This window comes from Peromyscus californicus, unplaced genomic scaffold, assembly GCF_007827085.1.
Source record: "Peromyscus californicus insignis strain IS unplaced genomic scaffold, ASM782708v3 Scaffold_8__1_contigs__length_139910024, whole genome shotgun sequence".
Classification (NCBI taxonomy): domain Eukaryota; kingdom Metazoa; phylum Chordata; class Mammalia; order Rodentia; family Cricetidae; genus Peromyscus; species Peromyscus californicus.
This window is the reverse complement of record NW_026294606.1, coordinates 99,807,166-99,821,568: the sequence shown is the minus strand read 5'-3', so window position 1 is coordinate 99,821,568 and position 14,403 is coordinate 99,807,166. Positions and strand designations below refer to the sequence as shown.

Genomic DNA, 14,403 nt, shown 5'->3' with positions numbered 1-14,403 from the left:
ATAGTCACCACCTGAATTAGAATAAAAACTAAGTGAACTTCCTGCTCACTGCGTGCTTGCTAGCCTGGTTTGGATAGTGGTATACCCTTTTTGCAAAAAGCAATTGGCTTGTTCAGATACTTCACTTTGTTCCCATGCTCCTTACACTAAGATTATTCTTCCTTTGTTTCTAACACACAGAAGCCAGACATCATAAATTAACACTCATACTTATTTATAAAATATATTTAAAATGGACTTAATTAGGCTGAGGGTAATGATTAGATTACAACACACTACTGACGAATTTTTTACCTTCCAAAATTTCAATAAGAATAAATACTTTAATGCTTTTGGGTCCCTGAAAATCAGCCTCCACACTATGAGTTAATCTAGTTTAACTTAATCTTTCATTCAAATACATTTCTACTAAACAATTTTGGATTAAAAGAGTATTTGTCAAGTCTGACAACCTGAGTTTGATACCTAGGACACATGTGGTGGAGAACAGACTCCTCACTGGTTGTGTCCTCTGACATCTACAGGAGTGAAATGGCACACATCCATCCTTCCCAAAGGCATACAAAATGAATAAGTAAAATGTAATTTTAAAAAATTCTTTAAGAAGCCAGCATGGTGGCACACATCTTTGATCTAAGCAGAAGCAAGAGGATCTCTCTGAGGTTGAGGCCAGCCTGATTTATATAATGAATTCCAGGCCAGCCAGGATTACAGTATTGAAATCCTATGTCAACAGTATGAACAAAAGCTGTAAATGTGCTTGGGAGGTTTGGCTTGTTGATAAACTCCATTTTAGGTTTAAAAGACCATCTTATAATAACGATAAACTAGGCTCATTCCTGTTTATGACTAAGTCTCTTGTTTTTCAAGGATGGGCTATGCCCCACCTGTAACCTTAACTATAAATGGATCTGTACTGCCTGTTCCAAAAAAAAAAACAAAAAACAAAAAACCGGCTATGTTTTTTGCCTTTGTTTCAGGAGGTTGTTATGACCAACTTGTTATACTTGAGTTCTGCTTCTGTAACCCTGCCTACTTGCCTGCCACTTCCCCCATCTGGGAAAACCCCTACTCCTGAGCTATAAAAGCCTTACCTTCCCCATGTCTAATGCCAATCTCTTGAACTCCATCTCTAGGGAGAGACAGCATGTGTACATGAATTTAAAAAAAAAAAAAAAACTTGCTTAACTAATTTGGCCATGACTTAAGTTGGTGGTCTTTCTCCTTGAATCTGTGGGATTAACATTGAATTCTAGTACTCCTGTCTCCTCTGGAAAAGTATGTCCAGGCTGCTGGCATCATGGAGAAGACATGAGGCAGATCTGAATCTAACCTACTGGCTGAGCAAAGCCTAACCAAATAGTCTGCATACCCATGCACAGGAAAACAAATATCCTTATCAAGGAAATGATAAACTCCTCAAACCTTTAACTGGGAACAGCCAATCTACTGGCAACCAAACTAGTGTCTCATGAAGGCATGACATAATCAGACATGGAACTGCAACCTTAGAAGCCACTGCTTGATTTTCAACTTTCTTTGTGTGATTTTTTGATAGTCTTTTACACACACACACACACACACACACACACACACACACACACACACACGACAGTTAGAGCACAACCTGTAGGAGCTGGTTTTCTTTCCACCTTGTGGGTTCTGGGAATGGAATTCAGGTTCTTAGGCTTGGAAGCAAGTCCCCCTGTCTGCTCAGCCACCTCACCACCCTTCAACCCTGCTATCTTGATTTGCAACTAAATATAAACTTGTCTTTTATTGGCTTCCTAGATTTTGTTTCTCTAGGTTATGCTATCAAGCTTTGAAGATTCATGGGACATCATGGATATAAAGGATTTAAACACAACAGTATCATGCAAAATGTAAGATAGAAAACAGTATTTTCACAACTTTGTGGAGAGACACTGCTGTGGGATGTTCTGTATGTTAAATGTGTTGCTCTGATTGGTTGATAAATAAAACACTGATTGGCCAGTAGCCAGGCAGGAAGTATAGGTGGGACAAGGAGAGAGGAGAATTCTGGGAGGAGGAAGGCTGAGACAAGAGAAGCTGCCAGCAGCCACGATGAGAAACAGATGTTAAGATACCGGTAAGACATGAGCCATGTGGCAACTTATAGATTAAAAGAAATGGGTTGATTTAAGATATAAAAAAGAGTTAGCAAGAAGCCTGCCATGGCCATACAGTTATAAGTAATATAAGTCTCTGTGTTTACTTGGTTGGGTCTGAGTGGCTTCGGCTCTGGTGGTTGAGAGAGATTTGTCCTGGCTGTGGGCCAGGCAGGACCAGGAAAACTCCAGCTACAAGACACATCCTTGTCAATGGAAATTAACTAAAGAAAGCACAAGAGGAGTTGTTTGGCTTAGCCACTTGATAAGGAAGGCAGAGGCAGGCAGCTCTCTGATTTTGAGGCTAGCCTGGTTCTACAGAGCGAGTTCCAGGCTGTCAGGGATATACAGAGAAACTCTGTCTCAAAAAAAAAACAAAAACAAAAAACAAAAAAACAACCCAGAATTTCAAACAAAAACAGATGTGGGTGCTGGCTCTGGTTAATTTCTCTAAACGTACTAATTCCACAATACTGCAATCAAATCTTTCCATCAGATACAGCAACTTATTTTCTTCACGCTGTAATGTAGACAACTAGATTATCTTTAATCTCAAAAGAACAGCACAGGACACAAAACCTAGAATTACTAAGATAGAATATGGTTGAGAATGTCTTCCATTTTCTAGCCATCGGTGAAATGATCACAAGAAACGAATTAACAAATATATATTCAATAATTATGCACCCAAATTATGCTAGGCATGTACCCAAATTATGCTAAGCATTGTTGTAAGACATAAAAAATTAAAGACTTTAGTTTCTAATCTCAGGTAGTTCAGAATATAGCAGTATAGAAAAACTGCTAAATTAAACAAATGTAGGATTTGAGGTAGGTCTAAAGAATTACTTGTGGGCAGCTCTGCATATCAGATATTTACATTACGATCATAACAGAAGAAACAACTAAAAAAACTCTGGTGTGTGTGTGTGTGTGTGTGTGTGTGTGTGTGTGTGTGTGTGTGTGTGTGTGTAGGCCAGAGGTCAACCTTAGATGTCATTCTTCAGTATCCGTTCACCTTGTTTAAAGACAGGGTCTCTCACTGGGACCCACAGCTCACTGAATAAGCTATGCTAGCTGGCCACTGAACCCAGAGGCCACATACCTCTATCTCCCATGGGTAGGACTACAAGTGTGCACCACTACACTCAGTTTTTCACATGCATTCTGGGTTCCAAACTCAGGTTCTCAGTGGTCCAAACTCGGGTTCTCATGCTTGCAAGGCAAGCACTTCCCCAAGTATCTTCCCAGCCTCATATGTTTTAAGGTATTTAAAAATATATGTAGCCGGCGGTGGTGGCGCACGCCTTTAATTCCAGCACTCGGAGAGGCAGAGCCAGGGGCGGATCTCTGTGAGTTCGAGCCAGCCTGGGCTACCTAAGTGAGTTCCAGGAAAAGGCGCAAAGCTACACAGAGAAACCCTGTCTCGAAAAACCAAAAAATAAATAAATAAATAAATAAATAAATAAATAAATAAATAAATAAATAAATAAATAAATAAATAAATAAAAATATGTAATATATGGAATATTTCATGAATAAAAATATATTCATTGAGGATATTGTGATGGCTTGGGTGTCAACTTGACTATATATAGAGTTATTAACTAAAATCCAAGTGACTAGATATACCTGTGAGGCATTTTTTTTTCTTACTTAAATCATTTGAAGTGGAAAGATCTACTTTTTAATCTTTTGAGGTTGAAAGATCCACCTTTCTCCTGGGCCACACCTTCTGGTGGCAGCCTAAATAAAGGAAGAGGAAGAAGGAAGCTTGTGTTGTCTTTGCCTGTCTGCTCTCACTGGCAAGTCCATTCCTTCACTGGCTAGAACCTACTTCTTCAGGATTCTGGCATATACTGAAGATTAACTGATACATTCAGCCTCATGAACTGAACAACTACTGAATTCTTGGACTTTCCATTGGCAGACAGCCATTGTTAGACTAGCTGACCACAGCCTGTAAACCACTCTAATAAATCATATATGCATTTTATCAATTCTGTTCCGCCAGAGATCCTGACTAATATAGATATGCCTATTTTTTTCAAATGATAACATGGTAAGAAAGAGAGCTGAATTTGGGGCTAGAGAAATAGTTCAATGGTTAACAGCCCTTACTGCTCTTCTAGAGTACCTAGGTTCAATTCCCAGCACCCACAATGGCCACTTATAACCATCTGTAACTCCAGTTCCAACACCCTCTTACCTCTGAGGGCACCAGGTACACATGTGGTGCACCAACATACATGTGAGCAAAACATTCATACACATAAAATTAAAAATTTTAGACTTTTAAAAAAGAAGTTATTAGCAAATAACTAGTAAATAAAATGAGAAGGAACTTGGAGGGTGTATGAGTAATGGCAGCAAAAAAAGGGCAGTAAGACAGGAGGGGGATGAACACAGAGTAATTGGAGATGCTTGCCTGACTCCAATAAAAACCTGTGTGGCTTCCTGGCATAAGCTGTCGCTTAACTGATACGACATTTCTTACAACATAACAGACTCAAGGTAAATGGGACTGTATCCAATTTTACAGACAAAGATACTCAAGTCCAGAGAAACTGACTAACATGACCAAATGTACTCTTGCTAGGTAGCAAAACTAGATTTTTAAAGAATGACAACTAAATAAAAATGAAATGCTTAAGGGTTATGTTTTCAGCTGGATGCCTCTCCCCCAAAAGATGGGTTGGTAGGGTTGTCAGCTATAATACTCAAACTTAGTGTTCTAGGATCTTAATTTTAAAATTTTAATTATTACTATTATTGTGGGAGTATCTCAGTTAGGGTTTCTGTTGCTGCCAACGAAACACCATGACTAAAAAGCAAGCTGGGGAGGAGAGGGTTTATCTGCTTACATTTCCATATTGCTGTTCATCACTGAAGGAAGTCAGGTCAGGAACTGAAAAAGAGCAGGAAACTGGAGGTGGATAATATTATTTGTGTGAGAGCAGGCACATGTCCACCACAGTGCAAGTGTGGAGGTCAGAGAACTTTCAGGAGTTGGTTCTCTTTCCACTGTCAGTTCCAGGGATGTCCAAACTGTCAGGCTTGCATGACAAGCAATTTACCCACTAAGGCTCTTTAAAATCTAAAATGATTTAGTTTGACAGTTACATGATAAATGCAGATACAGACAGATGACATAATTAGATAAACTAGGGACCTGGATTGGCCCTAAAAGACCGACCCTGAATTATGAGAACTTTGTTCACCTTACTTAGCTTTTACATCAGTGACTCAGAAGTTGTGGCTATTCTTGTACTTTACCCTCCTCCTCCTCAGGAAAAGCAAAACTGAAATAGTTGATTTTAAGACTTAAAATTCCTAGCCCTTCCTCTAAGCTCCATAAATTCAGAGCTGGTTGTAAGGAAAGGGGACAGATGGTAGGAAAACACTACCAGCACCTGGGAGGCTCAGGCAGGCAGGCAGGCAGGCTCTTGGCCAGTCTGAATGCTACGTATCAAAAGGCACCTGACTACCTGGGTGTTGATGGCAGCGCACACCTTTAATCCCAGGCACCTGGGAGGCGGAGGCAGAGGCAGACAATCTCTGTGAGCTCGAGGCCAGCCTGGTCTACAAAAGTAAGTTCCTGGACAGCTAGAGATACACAGAGAAACCCTGTCTCAAAAAACCAAAGGGGTGGAGAGTACCTGACTAACAGAACTGCCGTACTCATCTACAGAAGTTTATGACTGTAGTGACTTAACTTGAGACTGCTGAGGGAGGGCAGGCTTTGGACTAGAAATGGGACTTCTTTCCCTAGGTCTTGGGATTCATAAAGATTCAACATGCTTTTGGAGCCTGAGGTAATCTTGAAATCTGATGCAAACTTTTGTGAAAAACTTTTTTTTTTAGAAGATTTATTAGACAAAGGAAAATTATGAAACACTGTTTAGGGGCTGAACAGATGGCTTAAGAGATCTTCTCTTCCAGAGAACACTTTGAGTCCTAACACCCATGCCAGCCACAGCCTGCCTATAACCCAGCTGGCCCCCAAGTGCACCTGCATACATACACAGCAAACACTTTCACAGACATATTTAAAGTTTAGAAAATTAATATTTAAAAATTTTAAAAAGAAAACACTAAGCATTAGCTGAAGTTCTTTTTTGAGTCTTTAAAACCTATGATATGGAATTTAAATACAGAAGTATGTTGAATTCAAGTCTTTTAATATAGGTAATTTGCATATTACCATGACCACAACTGATTTATTTCAATCATTCTCACTGGTCAAAGTCATAAAAAAGAGCTTTCAGAATAAATTACTGAGGAAGCTTGGGTCTGAATGTTCTCAATTAAACCGATAATCCTATTTACAATATATATTGGTTTTTCAGACAGGGTTTCCCTGGCTGTCCTGAACTCAGAGATCCGCCTGCCTCTGCCTCCCAAGTGCTGGGATTTAAGGTGTGTTTTAAACTAGAACACTAAGCATCTTAAAGTTTTATCAAGTCAAAACATCCACCAGAGGAATACAAAGAACATGTTACTTTTCCTAGTATCAGGTACTAAATTTACAACAGATTTGCTTACCAATAAAAATGTCCTTTTTGGAAGGCTGCACAAATGGATGTCTCCTCCTGATAAGGCACATTCTGCAGTAGTACTTTCAATTCTTCCAAGAGTTTATTTAGTGAACTCCCAATCATAGGCACAATTCATTTACTAACCTAGTCAAAGCCTGCTCCTCAAAGCAAACTGAATATAATGTAATTGTTATCTGATGGGATAAACTCTTTGTAGTCTTAGAAAATTGCTCCTGAGTAAGTCTCCTGAGATTCAAGAGTACTTTTCTCTTAGTGCCTTACATCTGCTCATCCAGGGGGGTGCAGATGAAGATTACTTTTCCAAACAACAGTGACCAACACAGGTTGCATGTCCTCTAACAATGCTGACTCACTAAAAGTTGTACTTTTCCTGGATGCAGTTGCCCATGACTCCTGCAATGCCAGCTTTGGAGATGGAGGCAGTTAGGAGTTCACAGCCATCCTTGGGCTACACGAGACACTGTCTAACACTTCCCTCACAAACACACACACAGAAAAATACAAACTCTGGTTCTACTAATTAGTAAGATAAAGGAGGTAACACCACCATCTAACCATTATTCACAGTTGACTAAAAAATCAGGAAGAGAAATGTTTAAAGAAAAATAGCACCATCAATATCACAAAGACCAGAGAAGCATAAGGATAGTTATTGAGATAAGCATTAAATGAGGGTGATTGCTTCTATGGTTGCTGTGTAATGCTAAGGCTTGTAACAGGGGCTTATAGGACTGAAAGAGGGAATTGGAGGTTTTGGAAAGGCATCTTCTATGCAGATACCTGAGAAAATGAGGAACCCTAATGCTGACCACTTACAGGCTTATTTATTTGGTATCTCCTGATAATGGTGGGATGACTATAAGGTTTTGATTTTAAAAAATCTCAAGGTAGGTCCAATTTTGTTTTCCTGCAGTCCAAATCAGCATGTTACACTAAGCCCAGAGTGGTGGGTTTAACTCACTTCATTACTTGGGACTGTTCCCCAGTGGGTGGTAGACAATACTGCTGGTAAATATTATAGTTAATTCACTTCTATAGGAACACTGCTTGATTTTAAAAAAGGTAAAGGACAGTCAGGAAAGACAGGTAAAGTAATGTTAGGTTTCAAACCTGGGACTAATGGCTGAGGTGCCTATTTAACATATCAAAGCAGACGCTGGCCACCAGATTTTCCCTGCATCCCTAAATCCCCTACCTGTTACAGGGCCCTCCAGGCTGGCATGACCTTCCCCCAGCTGCCCTTCCCTATATAATCCAACCATTTGGTTACCCCTTCTCTTTGGTGCTTCCTGGCTGCTGCACACCTCCTTCCTCTCTTCCTTCCCATCCCCCCTCCCCTCACATGCTCAGGGTCATGTGAACTCTGGACTCTTCAGATGTCCCTGCCTCTGACTATACTCTGCCACATAGCTACAATAAACTTTCTCTTCCACCATACTTAGGGAAGCAATCATGTTCTTTTCCTTTTTATTTCTTTTTATTTTTTCAATTCATCTAGTGCCAAAACCCAGGACCAGTCATGTCCTTCCCTTTTTTATTTCTTTTTTTCATTCAGGAATAGTCTGAGAAAAACAAATAGGCTGAGGGCTCCAGGAAGTGCAGATCTTTTTATAGAACTTGGTTCAAATTATTGGCGCTTCTAAGGCAACAATTTAATTCTGAGACTAGTCTACTACTTGAATTAGACCAAATCAAGTTATTTTGATAGTCAGCCAGAAGTGTAATTCCTAGCACTTACGAACTAAGGAAGGAGTATCACTGATGACTGAAGACCAACTTGAGGAACCCAGGCTAGCCCTGGCTAGACAGTTAGACTGTCTCAAAAATAATAAATACAAATATTTGAAATAACAAATGCTGAAATGATAGAACTAAACACCTACTTTGAGAAATGCTGATAAACAGTAACAAAGATACAATCTTTTATAAATATTTCCCATAATCTGTAAATCATATTTATGCCTTCTAAAGTAGTAATTTCCTAATATAAGATCTCTATCAAATACGGGCTCTTCCAAGAAACTGTGTATGCTGGCTAGTTTTACATCAACTTGACATAAGCCAGAGTCATTTGAGAAGTGGGAACTCAACTGAAAAATGTTCTACTAGAATGGACTGTGGGCAAGACTGTGGTACATTTTCTTGATTGATGTGGGAGGGCCTGGAGCAAAAAAAGCCATGGAGAGCAAGTCAACAAGCAGCACTCCTTCATGGCCTCTGCATCAGTTCCTGCCTTGAGTTTCTGCCCTGACTTCCTTTGATGATGGACTGGGATGTGAGAGTGAAATAAACCATTCCCCTCCAAGTTGCTTTTAATCGTGATGTATTAAGGGATGTTTATTACAATAGAAATTGAACTAAGACACTGTGTCATTCTAGATAAATGATGTAACTTTTGTAGGTCCAAATTTCCTCACTTATAAATGAAAATAGTAAGAATATTTATTTCAGCCAGGCGGTGGTGGTATACACCTTTAATCCCAGGACTTGGGGGAGGCAGAGGCAGGCTGATCTCTGTGAGTTGGAGGCCAGTCTGGATAGAGAGTTCCAGGATGGCCAAGGATACACAAAGAAACCCTGTCTCAGGAAAAAAAAAAAAAGTTTATTTCACGTGTTGGCATAAGTGGAGTAAAATAATGTAACCCTTGTTGTAAGCAAATAATAAATATCATTTATAGTTATAATAGTAATATTCTATACTTTAGAAGAGTATTAATTTTGCTATGTCTCAACTCCAAAATTAAAGTATAGGCCAGGCATGACAGCACCCTCCTTTATTCTCAGCACTAGGAAGGCAAAGGGGCAGGAGGATCTCAGTGAGTTCAGGGCACGTCTGGTCTGTATAGCAAGCTCCAAGACATCCAGAACTATATAGAGAGACCCTGATTCAAAAAAATCAGAATAAAATAGGAGCTAGAGAGATGACTTAGCAGTTAAGAGTACTTGCTGTTCTTACAGAGGCCTGAGTTCAGTTCTCAGCACCCACATGGCGGTTCACAATCATCCATAACTCCAATTTCAGAGGATCTGATACCCTCTTCTAACCTCCACAGGTACCAAGCAACCATGTGGATATACACAGATGTAGGCAAAACACATACACACACCACACACACATACTTATTCTCTCTCTCTCTCTCTCTCTCTCTCTCTCTCCAAAAAAAAAAAATCCAATTAAATTAAAATAAAAGAAGTTTTTTTTTTTTTTTTTTTTTAAGCAGGAATAAGTTTTTAAGCTATGTAGAGCTGGAGACAGAACTTAATGGAGTAATACTTACCTAACACAAGTGATGTTCTGGTTTCTGTTTTGTTTTTGAGACAGGGTCTCACAAAAAACAAATTCAACTTTGGCTGGCATGGATGGAACTCCTTATCTGCCTGCCTCTGCCTCCCAAGTGCTGGAATTAAAGGTGTGCACTACCATGTCCAACAAGGCTCTGGTCTCAATTCCAGCCCCACAAAGGAAGAGAGGAGGAAGGGTAGGGCAGAGTAGGGGAGCTTATGAAAAATGTAGACTCAGTTATATATACAAAGGTAACTACAACTTAAAAATAGTCTAGTTATATTAGGATAAATCATTAAAAAAAAAAAGAAAGAAAGAAAGAATAAATCGGGGGCTGTGGGATGGTTAAGAGCACTGACTGCTCTTCCTAAAGACTCAGGTTCAATTCCCAGCACCCACATGGCAGTTCACAACTGTCTGTAATTCCAGTTCCAGGGAAATGTTCAGATTTAAGTATCTTTAAATATCCAAACAAGAGCCAGGCATGGTGGTGCATGCCTTTAATCCTAGCACTCAGGAGACAGAGGCAGGAGGATCTTTGTGAGTTCGAAGCCAGTCTGGTCTACAAAACAAGTTCCAGGACAGCCAGGACTCTGTCACACAAAGAAACTCTGTCTCAAAAAACAAAAAACAAAAACAAAAAAGATCCAAACAAACTAAACATTAGTCATCTACATGCCATGCTGAAAGAAGGTACCAACTGGTGGCAGAGAGTAGATAAGAAATATTTGAATATTAATTTAAAGTGTAAGAGTTAGTAACAAGTCTGAGCTATTGGCTGAGCATTTATGATCAATATTAAGTCTCTTGTGTGGTTGGGAGCTGGCTAGTAGGATAGAGCTGACTGCTAGGATACAGAAAAGCCTGCGGACAATTCATTTTATGAATATAAAGGTTGCTTGTCACCAACTGGTAAAGTGAGTAAGATTAGTGATTGAATAATCTACTTTGAATGTCATGACTCTGTTTGGGTTTGTTATCTCAACCACCTGACAGTCACCCGTGAGGTAGTAGTACAAAACATAGAGGACCACAGCTAAGCTACTACACACTGTCCCATCACAACCACACCTTCAAACTTTTCATCATTACAGTTACTACTCTTCCTAAGAGTTATTAGAACTCCAATGTCTAAGTTAGAAGGCTCTAATTTAAGGCATCTGAGACTTTAGTATACACCATAAGAAGTAAGACAAAAATATAAGAGGAGGCCTGGAGAGATGGCTCAGCAGATAAGAGCAGCTAGCTGCTCATGCAGTGGACCTGGGTCCAGTTTCCAGGACCCCCATATAGTGGCTCATAACTGCCTATATTTCCAGGTCCAGGGGATCTACTGCCCCCTTCTGGTCTCTGTGGGACTAAGTAACAAGTGTTATATAGTCAGACCCTGTTTCAAAAAAACAAAACAAAACAATCTCCTTTTAGTTCATTTCAGGGCCATTAAGAATTCCTGATTATTTTTATTTTTTCCTGGTTTCACTGTACTTCTCTATTGCCTCTACAGGGGAGTAAGTGGGGGGTAGTATCTCAATAAAAAAGCAACAACAACAAAATAATACCTATAAATACAGATCACCTTTTAAACTTTTCTCTCATTTCCTATTACCCTATTTAACATAATTACGTATTCTCTCTTCAAAACTCCTAGTCAGGTCCAAAGGAAACTCTACTCCCCCAAATTCTGATGCCTGCTTCCCTCTACCAAAGAAGCCATTCCTCAACATTGTCAGAAGTGACAAATGGCTTTCTGTGGTGTCTATTTGTATGCTGGCCTCCAAGCTTACTTAGTACCTGTAGCTCTCTTCTCAGCCGGCCCCAGCTCATGGGTTTCCCTTCCCTTCCCCAGCTTCTCATTTCCACACAACCCTGCCATCTTGGCCATTCATTCTCTCGGTCCTCAACTCTTTGCGATCTCGGTTTTGTTCTCTTTTCTTGGTCCTCTTTTTGTTTTCCTCTCTTGTACTTCCTCACTCACTCACTCACTCACTCTCCCACTCCACCTCACGGCCTGGTCTATTCTGCTGGCCATGTTCAATCTACTACTTTCCCTGCTCTGGAGTCTTCCAGATGCTGCTGGCTGTATGTACCCTCCCTCATATCTACAATAAAATCTTCCCCTCAACCATATCTTGGAGTGGTCATGTCCTCATTTTATACTCTCTGAAACCCCAAAACAACAACAAAACAGATGCTTTCCCTGAAGGTAACTAATTCCATTTGCTTTAGAATTTAAGATTTAGAAGATCTAGTTTACATAAGTAATCGCCACCAAAACATATCAGACACAAGTGTCCTACAGTGCCTTATTGGCCTAAGGCCACAGTTTACTATATTCATGACAAAATTTGTCATGTGATTTGGGAGAAGCCAATACCAATCATCAATTCCACGATAAACCATAGAATATTTTAAATTTAAAGTAGCGAAAAAGAAAAGGCATTTTTCAAACTTCTCTTTCATTAATATTCTTTTTTTTTTTTTTTTTGGTTTTTCGAGACAGGGTTTCTCTGTGTAGCTTTGCGCCTCTCCTGGAACTCACTTGGTAGCCCAGACTGGCCTCGAACTCACAGAGATCCGCCTGGCTCTGCCTCCCGAGTGCTGGGATTAAAGGCGTGCGCCACCACCGCCCGGCCTCTTTCATTAATATTAAAGCCGTGTCTTTCTGAAAGCATCTGACAACTACGACAGAGTAATTACCACACCAAACATCTTACAGGAGTCAAAAAGCTCAACTTGTAATACAAAGAGCATTTCAATTGTCTGATGTCAAAAGCCATACCCTGTGATATATTTATTTACGCATTGTTGGTGGTTTAAACTTGCATATTCAGAGCTGGGCAGCAGTGGCGCACACCTTTAATCCCAGCACTCAGGAGGCTGAGCCAGGCGGATCTTAGTTTGAGGCCAGCCTAGTCTACAGAGTGAGATCCAGGACAGGCACCAAAACTACACAGAGAAACCCTGTCTCCAAAAACAAAAACAAAACAAAACAAATAAACTTGCATATTCAGAGCAGAAAATAAATAATTCAGAAATAAAACCCCCAAGGGTTGGAGAGTTAGTCCAACGCTTTAAGCTATTGCTGCTTTTATAGAGGAACTGAGTTCAGTTTCTAGCACCCAAATTAGTGGCTTACAACCAACCGCCTATAACTCCAGCTCCAGGGGATCCATTGCCTTCTTCTGGCCTCTGCAGACACCCAAATACACACGACAGACGCATATATCTATACATATAAGTAAATACATTTTTCTCCATAAACACATCCCTTTAAAAACTCCTAGAGCCAGGGACTAGAGAGATGGGTCAGTGGTTAAGAGCACTGGCTGATCTTCCAGGGGACCCAGGTTGATTTCCAGCACCCACATGGCAGCTCACAACTGTCTGTAACTCCAGTTCAAGGAGTCCAATACTTTTTCTGACTTCCACAGGTACCAGGAATACAAGTGGTGCACATACATACGTGCAAGCAAAAACACGCCCCCACCACACACACAACAAACAAAAGTCTAAAAAATAAAAAAAATTCCTAAAGCAGCATACAACTGTAATTCCAAGACTCGGGAAACTGAGGCAGAAGCATAAGGTCTTGAGGTCAGACTGAGCTATATACCCAAACTGTACTGGGGAGGGAGGTCAGAAATTTCACTGATACGTCACTTCTTAATAGTCTAAGGTAAATGCCATGGTTTGAGTATGTCCTTCAAAGTACTCCTGTTGGGAGTCTTATTTCCCAAAGTGGCAATGTGAGGTCTAGCGGGAGGCAAAACAGAGCCCCTATGAATGGATGGAATACCATCCTTGCTGGAAAGAGATTAGGTTGGTAGTTTGGGTCCCTTTTCTCTTTGTATATATGCTCTCTCTAACATTCTAATCCCTCATCCCGCACATTTACATTAACATCTATGATTGGTGTTTGCAATCTCTCTTCCTTCTGGATATTTGGTTAGGGTAAGAAATAAATTTATTACCAAGAAAGAGCACAAGTTTGCAAGCACTTATGGGATACTAAAATATTTACTGGTTGGACTCTGTATTCTAAAAAGTATATATTCTTCTTTCCTACAGTAGCCATTTGAATGGATTCTGAGATCCTATGAAATTTTGAGGATGTTTTCATGTGGTCAGATATTGAAGCTGGGATGAGCTGAAGGGCTGAATAGACATGCTACTGTGATGTACTGTAATCCTCATATATCCTGGTCAACTCGCGGGCTTTAATGAGATAAGCCTATGGGAACAGCAGCTCTGCTTCATGTCAGGCAATGTCTCTACAGTGTGTGGGCTTCTTCTCGTAACAGCACTCTGACCATCTGCTGCAGCTTGTGTTGGCACTGTCAGGATAAAAGATGCCAAAACCTCAACATGCTATTCTGGGACACTAAATGTGATAAATATAAAGTTAAAATATAAGCATTTTTTAGATGAAAAA

At 40.1% G+C, this 14,403-nt stretch overlaps 1 protein-coding gene across 1 annotated transcript in view; it reads right to left on the bottom strand.

Annotated features, from left to right (window-relative positions):
• Positions 1-14,403, bottom strand: part of Glg1 (golgi glycoprotein 1) — a 115,162-nt gene that overhangs the window by 63,081 nt on the left and 37,678 nt on the right.